At 45.0% G+C, this 19758-nt stretch overlaps 1 protein-coding gene and 1 long non-coding RNA gene across 12 annotated transcripts in view; one reads left to right on the top strand and one right to left on the bottom strand.

Moving 5' to 3' along the window:
* The window catches only part of APBB2 (amyloid beta precursor protein binding family B member 2), a 346284-nt gene extending 328159 nt beyond the window's left edge, over window positions 1-18125 (bottom strand). For 8 of the 11 annotated variants that reach the window (XM_079152829.1, XM_079152827.1, XM_079152828.1 and 5 more), the window contains exon 1: window positions 17902-18125. The gene's annotated coding sequence lies outside the window, so the exon portion shown is untranslated. The remainder of the gene's footprint in view (window positions 1-17901) is intronic. The other 3 variants (XM_079152826.1, XM_079152834.1, XM_079152823.1) reach the window with 1 other exon arrangement.
* On the top strand, window positions 3932-13285 carry LOC306669068. The gene is made up of 2 exons (XR_013766012.1): window positions 3932-12234; window positions 13052-13285. It is a non-coding gene; the product is annotated as an uncharacterized lncRNA (long non-coding RNA).
* Window positions 18126-19758: the final 1633 nt, after the last annotated feature.

Genomic DNA, 19758 nt, shown 5'->3' with positions numbered 1-19758 from the left:
TGCAATTCCTGGCTCAAACCCCGCCTTCCCAGTGAAGTCTGCTCCAACCCCTTCCCCATTTAAAATAGATCACCTCTTCTTAGCCCACCCAGCCCAATCAATCCCATCCCCCAGGCCGGTTTCTCTGCACAGCACTTTGTACACTGCACTCCGTAATATCAATTATGTGTTTGGCTGCAAGTTGCACAAAAACTCAGGTCTTGACTGTTATGTCCACTTCTACATCCCTAACACCTATGTGCCCCTCGGTAAATAAATGCCGGATGAATATGTGGATAACCTCTGTTCAGCCACTACTTATCACCAGCATTTTAAACTAATTTAATTAAAAATAATCCCCTGGGGCAGATGAGGCTCAGTGGTAAAGCGCTTGCTCAGCATGTGTGAGGTCCTGGGTTCGATCCCCAGCACTATGAAGAAAACAAAAACAAAAGCAATTCCATGGTCACCATGATATGTCCCTGTACTGAACTTCCCAGAACGATTTCTAATTAAGCACTTCCCCAAAAGCTTCACGCAGATCAGAGATGCCCAGCAACTGAGAAAGAACATTTTCTTTTTCTGCAAGTTTGAGAAGACCCAGAAGGCTCTATTCCAAGCGTTAACAAGTATTTTCTTCAAATGTTGAAATTTCTAGTAATGTTTGCTTTTTTTTTTTTTTTTTGCCTGAATCTTGTCATAAGGAAAACATTTTCCTTTCATAACCAAAAAAATACAGTTGGAAGCAATCCCTCCCCTTAAAATAAAAATAAAAAGAGGTGGGACTGTGGCTGAATTCAGGCATTTGCCATCCACACTCTGAAACACATGGCCCGAGAAATCCTGAGGCCGCAAGCATCCCTGCCCCTCTGAACACACTGGCCCAGCGGCACAAGGGGTGGCTTTGCTTTTAAATTACATGGGTGCAAGACACAGACTGATGTCACTCGATAATGTGGAGATGATTAACAACAAACCAAAGCCATCTTTAATTGATCACTTAAAGATACAGGTGGTTCACCAGATTTAAAAACAACAGCATGTTGGCGCAACATGCGGGCTTATTTTTTTTATTTTGCCTAATCAGCAATCTGCACACAGCTTTGTGCCAATGCTGGGCCCATTTTAATACTTCTTTCCTCTATTTAAACAATGTGTACTCTGTGTGTGTGTGTGTTTTCATCTCCTATTACCAATATTCCAATGGTGAAAGTGTTAAGAACTGAGGATGCCACACTGATCCAAGACCCCTGGAACCACTAACAATACTGAATGGGGCTTCTTAACCCCTGTCTTCTAACAGTAAATACAAGAGTAATGATATTAATTAAAGTCAATATTTTTTGAGCACTTACTTTGACCAAGTACTTCAAGTTAGTCTATTCGCTGAATTCTCCCAAAGCCTGTTATCCTACTTAAAAGATGAAAATACTGAGGTAGAGAGAAATGAAGAAAATAACTGAAAGTCACATAGCGTAAGTGGCGGGATTTGAATCCTGGCTTCACTATAGTCACTGTCTCTTGAGTGACTGCTGGATGTCTTTTGTATTTAAAAAAGCTGCTGTCCCCATTTCCCCTAAAGCTCTGTGTATCCTCTGCTGCCTGGAAAACTCCTACTTGATCTTTAAAACCCATCTTAAGAAATCCCTTTCCTGACACTCCTGGGAGAATTAATCATGATCAACTTTCTACCACCCTACCACCATATTTTTTGTTTATATACTATTTCACTAAAGTATAAATAAACAAACCTCTGTTGATTCGTCTATGTGTTTGATATGGAAAGGATCAGATTCTTGCCTGAATTCTCCATGTTTAATAAATATCAAAAGAAACCAGTTTGATATACCAAAAAAATTCAAAGTGAAATACTTGTAATCTGCTTATGCTGCTGATCTATCAAGTGCTGCCATTTATCCCACTAAGGCAACACCTTTGAATTTTAACTGATGAACAATAACTAACTAATATTCTATAATATGAACCTACAATCGTTGATATTTCATTTTTAGAACTCTTACTAAAGTGCTCATTTGTTTTGAAAGCTAATGATCTACAGCTAACAGCTGAAGATGACACGTAACCTTTAAATTTTTGTTTGTTTTGTCCATTGAGGCATCTTATCTGTATGTACTGCATCCCCGGAAAATAATTCTGCGTGTTTTCATCTTGCTTCTTCGTGATCCATGATGACGCTGGACCACTGGGTACAATGACACTGAAGTGACGGGATGGGATCATTCTGCCATTTTTCTAGATTTTTGAGCTGCACCTCACATCTAGGGCTGATCGCCGCACACCTGTGGAACCTGCCTGTGAGGTTCCCACAAACCTTCCCAGCTGGGTGACCAGCAGTGATTCACCAATGCACCTCCGCTCCATCAAGACAGTAAGAAGCCACACCATGACTCGGTAGCACCGCCCATGAGGACTTGTCATTGTCCCCTTCTCACTATCGATGCTCTCGAGTGTCGGCCAGGACACTGACATACAACAGTATGGTGGTACGGAAGGAGTAACAGCTGTCACGTTTCTGTTAACCTGACAAACTTTATCCTTCAAGGGAAAAGGTAAATGAAGCACACCATTATTCACATAAATGGGTGTGATTCAAATTTCTCCTAATGGCAGCTTTTCTGTGCTTGCAGAGATCCAACCTGTACACTGCTCTGCATCAGATGCACTTTGTCCATCTGTGAATCATGAGAAGCACATTTACCACTGACAGGCAGACATTTCTCTCTACACCAGGGAGGCAACCAGAAATTTCTACAACAGGCTAACTCATACTTTGGCCCTTCAAACAGACTGGGGGAAATTATTTAGCAGGAATAATTGTTAACCAACCCACCACTCAATAAATATCTTTGCACCGGGCGAGGTAGCATATGCCTGTAATCCTAGGGTCTTGGGAGGCTGAGGCAGGAGGATCATGAGTTCAAAGTCAGCCTCAGCAACTTACCGAGGCCCTAAGCAACTTAGTGAAACTCTGTTTCTAAATAAAATATTTTTTTAAAGGGCTGGGGATGTGACAGTGGTCATGACCCCGGGTTCAATCCCTGGTACAAAAAAAAAAAAAAAAGTATCTTTGCAATGACTTTGTGGACCAGACCAGTATCACATACAACTAACTGAGTGAATCCAGGACACCAGCATCACCCAGACGCTCAGGAGCACCACCCAAGGTCCTGACTCACGTTCAAGATCAAAGCGTAGCACTGAAGTCCAGGCATGCTACAGGACTAGCTGGACAAAGCCGACACTGTGGGATCGTGATAGATCCTAAAATCAAATTCCTGGTCTGAAATTTGATCTACTTTCTTGTATTTCATTAATTATCCTAACGCAACAGAAACATAAGAACTAACAGGTTATTCCAAAGCACAATTCAATCATTTTGAAAGAAATGAAAGGACCATTTTTTTTTAAAAATAAGCTTACCTCTAGAAAAAGACCACAATTAACATGGAACAATTTAGCAAGTAAAATTCTATCTTACTAGTACTCCACAATAAAATGCGATTTACAGAACATTTTGAGACTGCCAGCTGCTTTCCCTGGTGGCCAGAGCGCAGCCTGTGTAATTCCACTGAGCACAGTTCAGGACAGAATGCTCAGTGATTACAGAACTACCTGATTTGTTCCTAAAGAAAACACCGCAACACCAGTTACATGCTTTAAAAGGATATATCACCCTACAAAAGAGTGTAGAAATTCTCTGTTTAAAAAAGCAACCAGAAAAAAATGCAAAGCAGCAAAAATTACAACCAAATAGAGTTAGCACTTCTGCCATGATCTTTCTCACAGTGATTGGCCCTCAGACACTCTGCCCTCCTGGGGGATTCCTGATTCTGCAGTGTAGCAGCTCCTGTGACTTAGGAAAACATCTTTTGTGTGTGTGTGTGTGTGTGTGTGTGTGTGTGTGTGTGTGTGTGTGTGTGTGTATACGCAGGCGCACACACCTTCACACCAAGTGCCTCCCCAGTGGGAGTTCTGTCCCCATAACCTTCCTCCAGTCCAGCACCACCACTTGCTCCAGCTATGTACCCATGGGCAACCCTGGAGAACCTCAGCTTCTCCATCTGCATTTGAGAATTAGACTGCATCTACCTTGAAAGGGGACTGGGCCAACAGGACAATCCATGCAGGTTTGTCAAAGTGACAGCTTACCACAGGAAGCATTCAGCTAACATTAAGGTTCATGCTTCCTACCGGATCGGCTTACAGGTGAGGAAAAGGACTTGTTTAGGGATTGTGCTGATCAAATGTGACCCAGGTTCAAAACCGATCCTATCAAACTATAATGTGTGGGAGCAAACACACAGAGCGACTACCACCACACCCTCTGATGATAACAGGAGGGTAACAATCAGAACTGAAACCACACAGGTGAATACAAAATCCATTATAAATCTCTCTCCATCAGTCTTTTTTTTAAGATGGCTACCTTTTAAAATACTTTAATCCTAAATAATATGCAAGTTTTTGGCAAAGGACCACCCTCTGCAGAACAATAACAAATGAGCTAATGTGGAAGGTTTGCTCAACCTAATGACGCTCCAACAATAGGAAATAAAGATGGTGACTAAACACCTTGATGACTACTCTCTGGTGAGCACTTTCCTGTTGCCACATTGTACCCTCCCAATGGCATGGCCAGGTAGGATCCCTAGAGATGTTTTCAGGTGGAAAAGCTGTGACTCAGGAAAAAAGTCCTGGGACAGTCACTGACATTCACCTGTCCCAGAGGAACAGGTTCAGAACCACATGGACAAAGCTTAGGCCACCTAGCCACTTGACTTGGAGGGTACAATCCACAGAGTAAAGGAGAAAGGTGTCCCAGTGTTTGAGGGCATCCCAGTGAAGATTCATTTTCACCAAATTGATTCTTCTCCATAGGAGAAGTGAGTAACATACAGAGCCACAAACGCGCCCGCAGAGGTCATACCTAATTCACAGCTCCTAACTAGTTAGCTGGAATGTTAGTTTCACACAAAAGAAAGGTTTTGAAAAGATAGGACCCTGGTGTCAAGATCAGATGAGTGGCACCTATCCCTTCCCCAGTTCCTGGTCTCCAGGGCTCCCCACACCTCAGAGCTACAGGCCAGCAGCAGGTCTCCCTGGGGCTAGAACATGCTCCCGGAGCTTCAGTGCAGGCAAACGAAATCTTCCTCGGAATTTTAACTGTCTCACGCATTTCAATGGTACTGAGCACATCCACACTGCTGTGCAAATGTCACCACCATTCACCTCCTGGATTTGCCTTCCCCAAATGAAACCCTGTGCACATTCACCAGTAACTCACCAATACCCCTGGCAACCACACTCTGTCTCTATGAATCTGACTGCTCTAGCTACTGCATGTAAGGGGAGTCAGACTGCATTTGTACCCCTGGGACTGGCTTATTTCACTTAGCACAATGCCAGCTCTCTCTTCCTCCCAATTAGGCTTCTTGAAGAAACACAATCCTACATGCACATCCTTTAGATGAAACAAAACAAATGAACAGAATGACTTTTTTCCTCCTTTACTCATTGCCAAAAGGATATACAAGCACAAAGGAAGCTTAGGAAGGGAAGAAGAGAAAGTGGACAAAATCATCCATAATCCCACCAAGGAAACATGGCTACTTTCCTGTCTATCCATGCTCTCCTAATCTTAAGGCTTTATGCAAATAAACAGCTCACAATTATATCACATAATAACATTCACCTGTTAATATCACATCACAGTCTTTTCACTTAACCACCTACCAAAATGGTAAATCACGGAGCATTCCAAAAATGAACTTTTCCAACCAACATGAAGGTAAAAAAGAATGTGCTTCAATGAAAACCTGTGCCCACCCAGCCTTCCTGTTGCACAAATAGTTAAAACTGCTTTTAAGTTTCACTCTGAGAGAAGGAAACTGCTCTTGGCAAGAAGGCACTGTACTATTTAATAGTTGTTACTGTGGGATGAAGGCAGCACCTTCACAAATGTTCACACGAAAATAAATGTTAAGCAAAAGCTTATATAAACTCCATCCATCCCACTATTATCTCTCTCAATGGAAAACAACACAACAGCATCTAATGAAGATTCTGTTTTTCTTTACAGAAGTAAAAATAATGCCCAAAATCAACATCCTCCTTGGTCTTTTTTTTTAATTGTTTTTTCTTGCAATTCACATCTCGAAACCAAGAGGGGGAAAAGATAAAAATTCAATAAAACTCCACATTTTATTTTTGTTTCTTATTTCTACTTGCAGCTCATAAAATAACAGCAGGGTCCAGCGCTAGTAAAGGAAAATGATTTAAACTGAAATAAAACTCAAGGCAGCAGGAGATGACTTTGATCAGGAGACAATGATATGTAAGTCAATGGAATGCAAGACTTCCTTTATTTATTTTAGCTGAAATAACCTCAAGCCCTGGGGTGGGGGGAGGGGAGACATTTTTAGAAAATGACACTGACCCAGTCGCTAAGTTGCACAGACATGGGCCGTGGGTGTTAATTCTGTCGTACCACTGCTCATATATTTTCTGCTCAAAGAACTGGAATACCTTGAATTCAAAGGCAGGCGGTTTTTCCCTCGGAATTTTGGGACATGGAGACCCTGTCCATAGGGACAGTATCCCACATGTTCACTGTTCATGCTAGAGTTCCTGCCTCTAGGGAGAACACAAACACCAAGCCAACAGAGTGCCTCAACGAGGGGCACCCAAAACCACCACCTGCTCCACACTCAAAGTCAACACTGCTAGAATGGAAAGGAACCTCCAGGGACTCAGATTCCTGCACTGCTCCCCAGCATTCCAGGCCTGGTTCCCACCTGTGTGGACTGTTTCGTGGGTTGTTCTGGCTCTCTCCAGCTCCCTCCATCCTCTTCTCAGTTGAGCCCCAAGCACAAGAGACAGCAGCACAGGATCATCAGGCCTCTGCACTTCGCTGCCATCTGAGCCAAATGCTCTCCTGCTTTCTCAGCTATCCCACTTTAACAAACTCATCTGAGCTCCTTGCAAGTGAAGGTTTTCAGTCTTGTCCCTTTCCTAGTTTGCTATACCAAACAAGAACCATAAAGGTATTGGAGAATAAATCTCTTCCAGCCTACCTGTAGTGACTTCATGAGGGACCTAAACAAAACACACCTCAACCAAAAGTAAAGCCAGAACTTTCAAGCTGTGATTAAGATTCCAAAATATCAGCAAAAACCCCAGCAGAGTGTTAACCAATCCTATCGTAAGTTCACCCTTGGTGCTCACCCTTAGTGACTCTAATAGGTCACTTTTCTTTCCCTGTTTCCACTCAGGCTCAGCTAACATCCAAAGCAATGCCCATACACCCAAAAGAAGACAGAATGAAGTTGTAATTTGAAAAATTCAAGTCAAAAACTATTAAGTTAAATTAAGTTTCGAGTGCAGACACAATGTAAGACCTACCTGACATCAGAGTCAGGTCCTCCCTACACACAGATGTGAGCAGAGCTCTTGGTCATTTATCTCTGGACTCAAATGACAGGGACTGATCAACTAGCACAGGCCTGAGAACCATGAAACAAATAGAGGGGTGATGGAATGCAAAGTGCTGGGGGCACCTTTGATCAAGTGGTGGAGTAGGTGAGAGCAGGTGACTTTGACTTTAAGCTGTGTCATGAAGGACAGTTGGTGATGGTCATGTTAAATTCACAACATGGAAAGGAGCAATTTCAGGCCAAGAGGATGGTTCACAAGGGCCCCTCCCTAAAGTATCTTCAAGGAGCCTTACTGCTCCTGGTCTTGAAGTTGATTGATCCCATCACCCCTCTATTTGTTCCATGGTATCTGCCACCAAGAGAGCAGAGCACTTTCCACACCCCTAGGACCTACTGCCAACAAAATAGGTGCTCAATACATATTTGCAGAATGAATAAGTGAACGAAAGATTCTAGTAGCCCTCCCTCCAGCCTAGAGAAAGGGTTAAACAGCTGGCTACATAAACTCAGTTTAATATGACTTAATTCAGTTCACTGTGATGTCATTTTCAATAAAGAGACAATGCTCATGTTGCAGCTACTAAATTAAGTGACATCTGCACTTCCTTTGGACACATTTTCTTCCTACACAGGCTTGGTCATGTTGAGCCACTACAAGAAAACTACTTATTTTTGAGTCATTCCATAAACAAAAACAGGTTTAATGTGAGTTCTCTTGGGGCTGGGATTATAGCTCAGTGATACAGCATTTACTATCATGTGTGAGGCCCTGGGTTCAACCCCTAGCACCATAAAAACAAATAAATAAGTTGTGTTTTCCTGTAGACTTTTTTAGAATTTGGAACCAAAACTACAACATTAACTGATTTGTATGTTAATTCATGCTGACCTCATTAATATCAATCTATGAGCCTATACTATCATAACTAGGCATAAAGTCTGAGGGGAAAAAAACAGATGCTGAAAAAGTTCTGGGTTTTATTTATTAAAGCTTCCAACAATAAAATTCTTTTTCCCTCCTATGTTCATCTTTGACAAATGTCTGCTGCACACCAAAGATTTCCAAACAGTGGGAACACAAAGATGAAACAGCTCAGAGCCAACCCTGGAGGGATTAAGAGACTGAAAAAGAAAGCAGAGTGTGAGAGAAAGAGGGATGTAAGTGGGGCACAAGGAATGCACAGTGGGAGTAGGAAGGAGAACCAGCCGCCCTGTCCTGGGTGGCCATGTACCCCAGTGGTTTTCCAAGTGTGGCCCCCAAACCAGCAGCAACAGCAATGCCTGCAAAATTGAAAAAAATGCAAATTTTCATCAGGCCACACCACAGACCCACAGAATGGGACACCCCAGGACTGGGGCCCAGCAAGGTATGTTCTCACAAGGCCTCAGGCGATTCTGACACATACCGAGATGGACAATCATAACACTACTTCCTGAAGGAGGACTAAAGTCAGATAAAAAGCAGGCAATAGGGGCGGATGCAGACAAGGGGAGCCAAGAATAAGAGCCCTGAGAAACCCAGCATGCTGTAAGAACAGGGAGATGCAAGCCTGGGGTACAGGGTGGAGAGCAGATCATGAAGGGCATTATGCGCAGCACCAAGAACCGGGGGCCTATACTCAGGGCAGCAAGGGCCCCTGGAAGGGGTGCGTGGACATGCCCAGACCTGCAGAAGACTTCAGATCACCCTGGATGTAGTGCAGAGAAGAAACAGCAGGAGGTGGTGCAGAACGGCACTGCAGGCCTGGAGCTGTGAGTCAACGGTGCTGGGGAGGGAAGTGGAGGCTGCTGGAAATGGCAGGGCCCCACGCAGGAGCCAGAGTCCTGGTGCCTTAAGTAACTGCAGAGACGCAGCTGCCTGGCATCCTGTGGGACAGATCCAGCATCCCCCCCATCCACCCAAGCTTTGCAGGACGCATTCCCACACCCAACCGGGGGAGGTGTTGGTCTAGGAAGCACAGAGTACTTCTCCTGGCAATGCCAGCTGTACTGTACAGTGATCTGCTCTTTAGCTGTCAGCTCCTCTCTACAGACGAGGGCTCTGAGCAGGCAGGGACAGTGGTCATCCTGGTCAGTTTCCATGTGCAGCATTTGGAAGGGCGCCCAGCCACTGGGAAGCCAAACTGAATGAATGGAGCTGGACGAGCCGAGAGGCCACTGCTCTCATTCAGGGGAGAGAGGACCATGTCATGGGGAAGGAATTATAAAAATAAAGCACCTGATCTTCATTGCTCTCTAGCCGTTTGATACCATTCAAAACCCATTCCAAGTCAATTGTGAGAATTCAAGAGTGAATTTGATCAGTTGAGTGAAATCCACGAAAGCCCATCTCCCTGTGGAAAGTATAGAAAGGTCCACAATTTGAGCCCTTTCACAGTGAAATAAGACACAGTTCTAGGCCACAGAGAGACAGCCACCTAACTGAGGTGACAAGTTTGTTCTCTTTTGTTTTTGGACTAATTCTACAATGCCTCAAAGAATACAACGGATACAGCCCAAACCCTGCTGAAATAGTCTGCGTCTTTGCTTTGATTTTTACAAATGATTCCTGGCAGGCAGATAATGTTGTGACCCAATTACAAGGTATTTTGGAAGTAGCAGGCACCTAACCCAGGGGAGGAGCTGGTGGGCGCAGCGGGAAGAGTTACAAGCAGCCACTGCCACCTGCCTCTCCATCCTCCAGATTCCAGAGAGGAGGGAGCTGTGACAACCAGGAAGTAAGGCAACGTCTCCTCTGACCTGCTTCCCATCTTCTCACCATTCCCAAAATAGACAGAGCGAAGGAAAATCATAAATATAATTCTCAGCCCTCAAGGGGAAGGGCATAAATCTGGATCCCTGGGAAAAGGACGAGAGGCAAAGCTACTGAGAGCCCTAGAACCAAGAAGTGGGAACTACAGAAAACAAAACCAATGAACAAAAAAGAACCAGAGACCCAGAAGACAATGGCCAATTCTTACACCAGAACATTCTTGGAGGTAGAACTGCAACTCTGATGCCCTGGATTCTCCAAGGTCAAGCTCCTTAGATCTAAAGGTAATATTTTTCTTTGAAACTATAAATAATAATCATGGTTAAGGCCTTACTTCATGCCAAGTACTGTTCACAAACATGAATCTTCACAACCACCATATTAGATAGGCACCATTAGTATTTCTATCTACAGATGAGGAAACTGAGGCACTATGTAATCCTGCAGCCCAAGCAGAATTCTGTAGTATGTGGTCATGGGGCTATTGAAGTCTGGCTCTTAATCACCAAACTCATACCTCCCTACCACAGGGCTATCCCACACACCACGGAGGATGTTCAGCAGCATCCTTGGCCTCCATCTGCACATAGCAGTAGTTCCTCCATAACAGGATGTCTCCAGACAGTGCCAAACATGCCCAGGAAAGCAACAATGACCCCTCAGAGGACTCATGCTATTTGGAGATTTCAAAGACCGAATCCTGAGTACAGGCTACAAGAGTTTCACTGAGTCAAGAAGGATAGGAAAGGAGATGGCTGAAGGGTTTCTGTATGTGGAGATTTTACATTAGACGTCACCTGCCACAGCTCCTGTTCCCTGAAGTCTTCCCACTCTTGCAGAGTGAGGACAGCTTTCTGCCTTTATCCTATGAGGTTTGCTCCTCCTTATCATCAATGTTCTGGCACACTCCTCTCTGCCCTCCTAAACTCGGCTCAGAGCCTGGCACAAACTAGGTACTCAATAAACATTCTGCACAAAGGAACGAAGAAACAAAGCTGAGGCTTCTGGGTATCACCAGATCAATGTGTCTCTTCACGAACAACCTGGCAAGGGCACAAATAAAACCTGGTTCTTGGGAAGGGTAAGGGGTTCTTCTCAGATAACCTGAAGAATCCGAGGTTGAACTGGTGCTTCCAAGGGTACCTATGTGTCCCCAAGTCCCCTAAGAGTTCTGATCACAGCTTAGCTATGTCCATAATTTAATTGTATTGGTTCACCCAGGCATGAATCAACTCAAGAAACCTAACTCGCTAAGGAAGCTCTAACTGACTCATTTCTACCCATAAACAGCACTGGCCAGTAAATCAGGAAACTCAATGTCACAGGTCAACTTACTCTTGCCCAGGACCAAAGTCTACTTAAAAAACTGAGGATAAGAACAGAGCCAGCATCCAAGAGCAAGCAGGATGCTCCCAGGGAGAGGCACCCTCAACCAGCATGTGGTGTCCTCTCTCGAGACCAGCACTTCAGCAGCCAAAAGTCTCAAGGTAGCCACAGGGCTGCTGGGGGGGGGGGGTCCTGAAATCCTCATCAGAAGCCTCTGTCTCCCAACTCTGCCTCACCATTGGCACATGACAACTAACCAAATCCATCCATATGTTACAGCAGAAGTATTCTAGACTGAAGTTTGCAAGAGAGGTTCAACAGAGAAACCCTTGGTTTTAGGCATCTTTGGAAATCACACTTGGATCTTATTACTTGATTTGTATTCAGGTAAAAAATGCACATTGGGGCCACAACACAGAGGAAACAGCTCCACCACCGGACAGACAAGTTCACTGTTCCTTCACCTTTTCCCCAAATGCTGAATCTAGGAAGGTTCATGGAGGGGTGGCAAGAACAAGAGTACAGGATGCTTTAGGGTCAGGAAAAGTCCCACAAGTCCTTTTCTGAGCTACAGCATGTTTCCTCACCTGTAAAACAGGAAAAAAGAAAGAGGTATTGAAACGTCTCGTGTACAGTTGGCCCTTATTAAATGTTAGCTCTTCATCCCAGGGCACTTTCAAATTTAGCTCCTTTGCGGCTCCTGGGACTCTATATTCCTGGAAGGCGCAGGGGCCCCAGCGGTGCCACCACGCTCCTCACTTGGGCCTGCCCTCCACTACTTGGCAACCCACGGACTTCTCTGTACTAATTACAGCTCCAGGGTAAATACTGTTGTTCCCTGTGCAGCCTTTAGTAAAAAGAACCTCAGTCTTCTTACCTCTAAAATAGGAACAGTATCCCAGTGTTCTGTAGGCTTAAGAGCAAAATAGCTATAAAGCTCTTAGCCAAAGTGAAAGCTCTACAATCACATTTATATCATTATGATCAGTGAGCTATGATAATGACTACACAGATTTTTCAATCATTGTCTGGGAATACATTATTTACTTTTTAGCTACCATTTGAAACTCAGACACAATGTGTTTTGTTTTGTTTCCTTTCTTTGCCCTCTAACAGTAACTAAAGGTGAAAAATAACAATTTCATGGGCAAATTCTTCTTAAGCTTCCTCTAGCCATTCAAGCTTACCCTGAAGGGCATGATATTGCAAAGGCCCAAACCAAGCAGGTTATTACATAATTCTTGGTTCTACAGCCTTGACTCCAACATTTCCTAGAATCACCAACTCTGAATTGCTAAAGCAAGTTGTTTGGCAGAGAGAGGCCTGCATGCCAAGAAACAAATGCCAAGACACATCCCCAGGCCTGCCTGCTGAAATTCACAATTCAATCATGTGCCCTTTCTGCTCCCTCAGACCCTCATCTTTCATCCTGGCACTTTTCTTGTCATTCTTGGGCTATAATTCAAAAATACTCACTGGTTCCCAGGGCACTTTTGAAATTAGCTCCCGTGCAGCTCCTGGGTCTCCACATTCCTGGAAGGCCCAGGGGCCCTGGTGGCCCACCCACAAGCTCCACACTTTGGCCTGGCCTCCACTACTCAACTCAATCCTGAGGGCAGGCTCTCTGCATCTGAAGCCAGATTCCCAGACTTACCAATTTCATGGACCATTAAGCTGCCAAATGAAAATATTCCCATTGCTTCACCAAAGAATCTTACCCCAAAACCAGAAGGGTATAATCTCAGAGAAAAGGACACATCTTCTTATTTGAACTCTAATAAAATATTCACTGCAATCATCATCATTATCATGTGACAAGGACAACTGAAACCTTCACCAAAAGACAACGACCCTCAAGCTTAGCACTCTGCTTTGCATATACCAGACACACTGTTACTTTAACGCTGTGTGGAAATTAAGATCTGGTATATGGGACTATGATTTTGGAAATGCCACAATCCATACCACAGGTAACACCTAGCTTTCTTCTGCAACAGAATTCCCCTTTATGCTCTGGATCTCTGCAAATTCCCTCCAATCTCATCCTCTGGGGTGCACACTTCTCTTTACAGATCGGTTCCAAAACTATGAATTTTTTTAGTTAACTTAAATAAACAAATAAATAATGCCATCCTTTTCCTCACCCCAAGTACTCCTGAAGCACAGCTGTCAGTCAAGCTACTCTTCAAAAGGAGCTAAACTTCAGGTATTGAAGACAAAATTTTGCAACATTTCCACAAGAAGAAAAGGACAGAATAGTTAATTTGATTTATAACAACTCTCAAGTCAATAAAAAAGTCAATAAAAAACAAACGATAAAAAAACTGTAATCCACATTTCCATACCATTCATATTTTTCCACATTCCCTTCCCATCTCTTTTCCTATGAATCTGTACATTTTATATGCCAATAAATTATACAGTAAGTTTTTTTCTGATTATAAAAGTAATACATGCTCATTAGAGAAATCTAGGTAAGTTTCAAACATTATGGAAACAGAAAATGGAGAAAGGAGAGGTCTCACTTAAGTATACACCCAAAGACGCCCAAAGCCTTTCAACTGAACCAGGCTTCTTAGTTGGCACCCGCACCAAGTGGTGATGACCTATCTATCCCTACCTTCCTCTTGGATAGCACTCACCTAGTATCTGGAGCTACTAACAGAGGTCCAGGAACCTGGCTTGTGGTTATGATCAAAGACACCTGAGTCACTATTTACTGTTGATTATTTAAATGGTTAACTCCTTACCCGCCTCGCTTAAACATTAACGAGATTGAGCTTTTATGAGCATCCAAAAAGCAAAGTGCACTAAAAACACCAAATGGGATCAGTTTCATTTGCTCTCTACCCCATTATCATAGCTTGCCAGGGAAGGAGGGGAACGCTCATGATCCAGCTAACATCAGTAGATGCAAGCCACCAACCATCTACTGTAGCCAATTAAATGACAATGAGGACCTTATTCCAGAGACCAAGGGCTGCACTTCTAATCAAGGGCAGATGACAAAGGAACATGGAAAGGATTACTCAAAATTGACAAGGGTGGACCCAGCAACCAAGGCACAATATGCCCTGCTCTGTGGCCCAAGGAGCCTCCTTTCTCATTCCACCTAGGAGTCCAAAAGCAGGAAGTCTCTCTCGGAAAGTGCAATAAAAGTTTCAAATGTCCCAAAGCACTTTACCCAAATCCAGTCATTACCTTATCTCCCATCTAGAATGGCAGAGCCACACAGTTAATTTTATGCCAATTTTAGAGTAAATGAAAACTAAAAGTGAGGTAGGAATTGGCCCAAAAGGAAGGGCAACGGACAAAGGAGTAATAGGCCAGGCTCATGGAAACACAAAATGAGCTTCACCTAAGGCACTAAATGAAGTCCTCCTCCCCAAAGGGCTGCACCACAGACCTCTGGACTGACCTGCTGCATGCCTGCATTCAACAGATGGGAGGCCCAGAGAAGCGAACTGATTTTTCTAAGGTCACACACAGAATTAAAGTAACAGAAAAGCAGAACCCAGGAGGTAAGTCTTCAGAGTCTCTGGTTGGTGGTCTTCCTACTAACTCCCCTAGACCCTTAATTATAGGGAGTCTATCGCTCTGCCTCTCTGACAAGCCCCTTCAGCTGAGAGACATGCCCTCGACATGTATCAACATGTGGAATATGCACTAATAAAACATTAAAATTAAAATGGGCAATTTGGGTTTATCTTTCCTACATATAATTTCATTTGTTAGTAGTACAACACTGCTGAAAGTAAATGAAAACTGTTTTCATATATGGATGGAGGCTTCTAAAAACATTCTGATCATTCTGAAGACATGCTCTTCTAATCAAATCTAATTCTAAAAAACAAATCAAAGATGTTTTGCAGAGAATGCTTGGTGAATAATAATGGAGCCCACTGAAAATATTCTATGATAAAACATTAAAAAGCTTAATATCAGTCTTGACACACAACAGCACTGAACAAATTACTAATAAGTACTAATAAGTATCACCCACATAACTAGTAATAACGAATTACAGTATTTTCCTAAAAGTTTGTCCTACACCCCTAGAAATCAAGGTGTTATATTACAAAGGTACGATTTTAAAAGTGTAATTGAAAAAAGTATAGAGACATAACAATCCATTTTTTTATACAAGATTAAATTTAGATTATCCAGTAATCAGGATAATCAACTTAACACTAATATCATGGCAAGGCTTTTAAGTATTAATTCCTGCTGTAACAGAAAAATAATTTCATTTTGTTTGTTTGCTATTTTGTTTGCTATTGTTTCTCTGTTGGCAGGAAAAGAAAAGTCATCAAAAAGTTGAAACATAACATAAAAAGTAAGTTTCAAAACACTGCATGCTTGTATATGTGGATTTTCATAATATTTAATAGTCTTTTCCCAAATAATGTTTACACTCTGGCAAGTGTAAAATGCTACTGTTACATTTTAGCTCATCAAGCTTTTCAACTACCACTTCATTAAAGTTTCAGAAAGCGGAATTCTGGTGGCTCCTTAGAGGTGAATTATTTAGTTAAAGGGATCCATTTGAGGAGGGAGTAAAAGTATAACACAAAAGCGCCTTCCCTGGAAAAGGATCTCAACTTAAAGGTCCTTTCTCAAAGACTCTACACAAATATCTGGGGACATAATTACATTCTCAGGAATCACCTGGTTCATCAATAACGAAGGGACAGGATCTTGACAGAAATCTTGCACCTGTGATGTGTCCCTGTCCCCTCCTGGAATGCACCCACTGAGCACTATTGCCTCAGTGTTCTCTCAGCATTTCCCCCAGCCTGGAGAGTCCCTCATGACAAGCGCAGTCCTTTCAAGATGATGCCATTTCTAGGATTCTGCAAGTTCTGAAAACAACTGTTGAACAAATACTGCTTTCAAGTTACAAATTGAAAACAGGGTAAAGCCTGCTACCTAAGTTCATAAAGAAAGCCCCCTCCCAGAGTTCTGTCTGCTCCTGAGAGGCCAGCCACACAAAATCAGATGCTCTAATTAATATGGCCAGTTGAGGACAAGATTTGAAATATAAATTCATGATAAGGACAAGATCTGAAGTATAAATCCAAGGATTTTTTTAAAAAGCAAAGATTTAAGAGAGTAAAATTCAGGAATACATCAGATGCCACTGTTTGTTCTTCAATCAGTGAGAAAAGAAAGCAAATGACAAAACAATGCTGGTCTCACAAAGTTTCCTCATTTCTTGGAATGCACATACCATTACTGATATCATTTTTATGATGATCCTTTAGTTATTTCACTTAAATTATCAGGCACAATGTGACGCCAATACTGAGGGACTTCTTAAAACTGTCCCCTATAAGAGCCTAGTCTCATCCCAGCTTCTGACACTGACCTAATTCACTCCATTTCGGCCCTCTTCAACCACTCAATCCATCCAAAAACATCTCTGACAGTTCGTGGCTCAAAAGCTGCGCAGAACTTGACTACAAAACGGTCCCAGTTCTCAGTCTGATTTCTGCAGATAATTTCTCTTTTAAAATTCAACTCCCACGCTCTCTTGGCCCTTGGCCACAGACCCCTGGGTTCTAGACCTCTTCACCCAGTTAAAACCACCTTTTATTGTTTCTAGGGGACCCCGCATCCCTCCCTCCGTCCAGCTCTAAGATTTCGTCGCACAGATGTCATTTCTGGCTTTCAACCCTCCATGCCGCCCCGCGGGCAGCAGGGGCTTTCTCAGGACCCGGTGGCCAGCTTTCCGGATTCGGCCCCCTTCGCACAGCCATTTTCTAGTTCAAAGGCTCTCTCCGCCTTCGAGGGGGAAAATGAACTTTTCCCCGTTTCCTCTCTCGGCGTCTGGTCTCTGAACCCCGGAGAAGCTAGCCCTGTCTCCAACTCCCGGCAGGAGCGCGCTGGCGCTGGGGAGAAGAGCCCAGCCGCACAGCGGAGGCGGGTGCCAGGGCAAGGGGGTGTGCGCTGTTCGCCGCCCGCGTCCACCCTCACTTTTCCCCTCCGCAGTCCCCACCCGGACGCACCCGCTCAAACCCCGTCTCCTCTAACCAGGCCGTGCCAAGCCTAAGCTGATGAGGAAAGGAGGGCTTCGGTGGCAGGAGGGATGGAAGTCAAGGAGTGAGCCCTCAGTCGCCGTGCCATCCGCCCTGCGGCGCGGGCGCAGGGCGCACGGGACTCCGCAGCGGGTGCCTGCTGCAGATGCGGCGGCAGCTGCTGCAGCTGTGGCTGCGGCTGGGCGGGTGGCAGTGACCGCGTAGCCCAGGGGCCAGGAGAAGAGGAGCAGCCGCAGGGGGTACGCGCAACCACTAGACGCCCGCCGCTGCCCTGGTCTCTCCCCAGCACTCCCGCCACCCCTCCCCCTGGCCCCCAAGTCCCAGCCAAAGGCAAAAAGGAAAGCGGGCTCACCGGTGGTGCGCGCAGCGCTGGGCTGGGGCGCCCGGCGGCTCTGCTCCAGTCTAGCCCGCCCCGGAGCGCCCGGATCAGCTGCGGGTGCAGCGCACGAGCTTCCTACTTGAGACCAGCACAGACTCGGGCGACTGAGCATGCCCAGTGCCGCTCCGCTAGTCCCGCGCAGGGAGCGGCGCCGGCGAGATTCCACTTCTCCAGGCTTTGGCGGCGGCTGCGCGAGCAGAGGCTTGGAGGGGCCTGGCGGAGCGGGGGCCGGACTGAGAAAGGCGGGGCCGGGGGCGGGGACGGTAGGGGGCGGGTGGCGCTCCCAGGGCGACCCCTGCAGGTGGAGGCTGCCGGGCCTTCTGCTTGCACGCTCCCCCAGTTGCCTAGAAGACCGCAGGGAGGCAGTGGGTGCCAGGGTAAGACCCAAAGGCCGGGGTCACAGCACAGCCCGGGTATCTTCTCCATGTGGCTTGGCGTCTGTCTGCACCAAAAGGCAGTAACCTTATCCCTTGCTTTTTTCCCACATGTCTGCATTGCCTTACAATGGGAAAATGTCCCCAGATGAGAGCAGCCCACACCCACCCAGGCTAGCCAAAAGTTAGTAGGCGAGACCTTCTCCTTCCTTCTGCTCTTCATCACTACCTCCAGGCATATGCCCCGCCCCCCCGGTACACACACACGCAAATACACACAGACTCACACACATCATTCCTCCCTCTGAAAATCAAGAATCACAGCACGATGACGCCAGGGGACAGAAACACCTGTGGGAAGGAAAAGCATAATTTCCTTTTCACTCTCAGTGAATTAACTGAAACTACTGTGGAAGTCGGCCAGCAAGGTCCTGATAAGTAGACACCCAGTAGTGGGAAGCAGCGCTCTGCCCCAGGAGGGCTTCTGAAACAGAGAGCTGGATAGGTCTGTGGTCGATGGCAAGCATCTGTGTATCTAACGAGTTCCCAGGTGATGCAGGTGCTGCTAATCTGAGGAACACACCTTGAGAATGCTATATATACACACAGAGCTCTATCTACCATTTCCTTTAAAAAAAAAAAAAAAAAAAAAAAGGTAAATTAATTGGCTCCTTCTCAACCTCTTCCCCAAACCTACATAATGCAGTCTTTCCTCAAGTAACGAACTCATACCCCGTTCTTCCTTTCATATGCGGATTCCGTGCCATGAAGAGGGGCATTATTTGAATCCTTCATACATCATAAATTTATTGAGGGGCCACAGGGTCTTCTGTTAGGCCTGGGGATAGAACTGAATTAAAAAGTCAGAGTCCCTGTCTTCATGGTGCTTACAGTCCACTGTAAAATGTCACCTCAAATAAGAAGCATGCTAAGCGGGAAATGCACAAGATGCTAACAGTGTAAAAGGGGGCCCTGATGCAGTCTCCAGCGGGGTTGTTTGGAATGAAGGGTCTGCCTGTGGAAGAGGGGGTTTTGCATCCTATAACTTCTATGAACAATTATTATTTCCTCAGAGGCACCTGGCAGCCAACGATCACGTTGCTCCTTCTACAACAAAAAAACAGTTATCGGCACAGAAAAATCCCCATACATCCATGAAAGTGCTCGCTCTTGGGGCTGAGTCCCTAAACCCCAGAATGGGCCTAACGAGTTTGTGATTCATGGATAGTCGAGGGTGACAGTTTAGCTAGCCACTTGGGAAGAGCAAACTACACGGAAAGCCTTGTGACTCTAGTCTGCATTCTTCAGGCCCAGAGAGGAAACTAGCCGGCCCACGCCGCGCCCTCAGCGGCAGAGATCGCAGGGCTTCCAGCGAGCCCCCGTCCACCCGCACTTTATTCCCGCAGACGCCACAGATTCCCGGAGCCCCGCCCTGCCACTCGCTTCTCTCGGGGGT

Source organism: Sciurus vulgaris (assembly GCF_902686455.1).
Source record: "Sciurus vulgaris genome assembly, chromosome: 9".
Lineage (NCBI taxonomy): Eukaryota > Metazoa > Chordata > Mammalia > Rodentia > Sciuridae > Sciurus > Sciurus vulgaris.
This window is presented reverse-complemented; position numbering and strand designations above follow the sequence as displayed.